Here is a 581-nt window from a genome sequence, read left to right as displayed (position 1 = left end):
CCCATATTCATACTATGAGTATGCATAGTCACAATATGACTCCAGAATAAACTGTCCTCTGGATATGCACTCCCATATTCACACTATGAGTATGCATAGTCACAACATGACTCCAGAGTAAACTGTCCTCTGGATACGCACTCCCCGTATTCATACCATGAGTATGCATAGTCACAATATGACTCCAGAGTAAACTGTCCTTTATTCTCCTTTAGATGAGAGCATATTTGCAGTAACAGATGAGTTTAGTATGATGGTAGCAGCACCATCGACCTGTGTGAGAGCAGGGGTTGCAGCTAGGTTTCAGTTCTTGGAGAGGTGACACTTGAGAGATGAGGAAGGTGTTTGTACAGGGCCTGAGAGGCGGGAAGGAGAATTCTTGGTAGAAGAGAAAAGAAGTGCAAAAACCCCAGGTCAGGAATTTACTTGATTGTTCATAAAAACTAGGACAAATGAGGCAGGAGAGATGGCTCAGTGGTGAAAAGCACTTACTGCTTTTGCAGAGGACCCAAATTTGGCTCCAGGGGTTCTGATGCCTCTAGCTTATGAGGACACACACACACACACACACACACACACAC

This window comes from Mus pahari, chromosome 18 (genome assembly GCF_900095145.1).
Source record: "Mus pahari chromosome 18, PAHARI_EIJ_v1.1, whole genome shotgun sequence".
Classification (NCBI taxonomy): domain Eukaryota; kingdom Metazoa; phylum Chordata; class Mammalia; order Rodentia; family Muridae; genus Mus; species Mus pahari.
Note: the sequence above shows the minus strand (reverse complement) of the source record.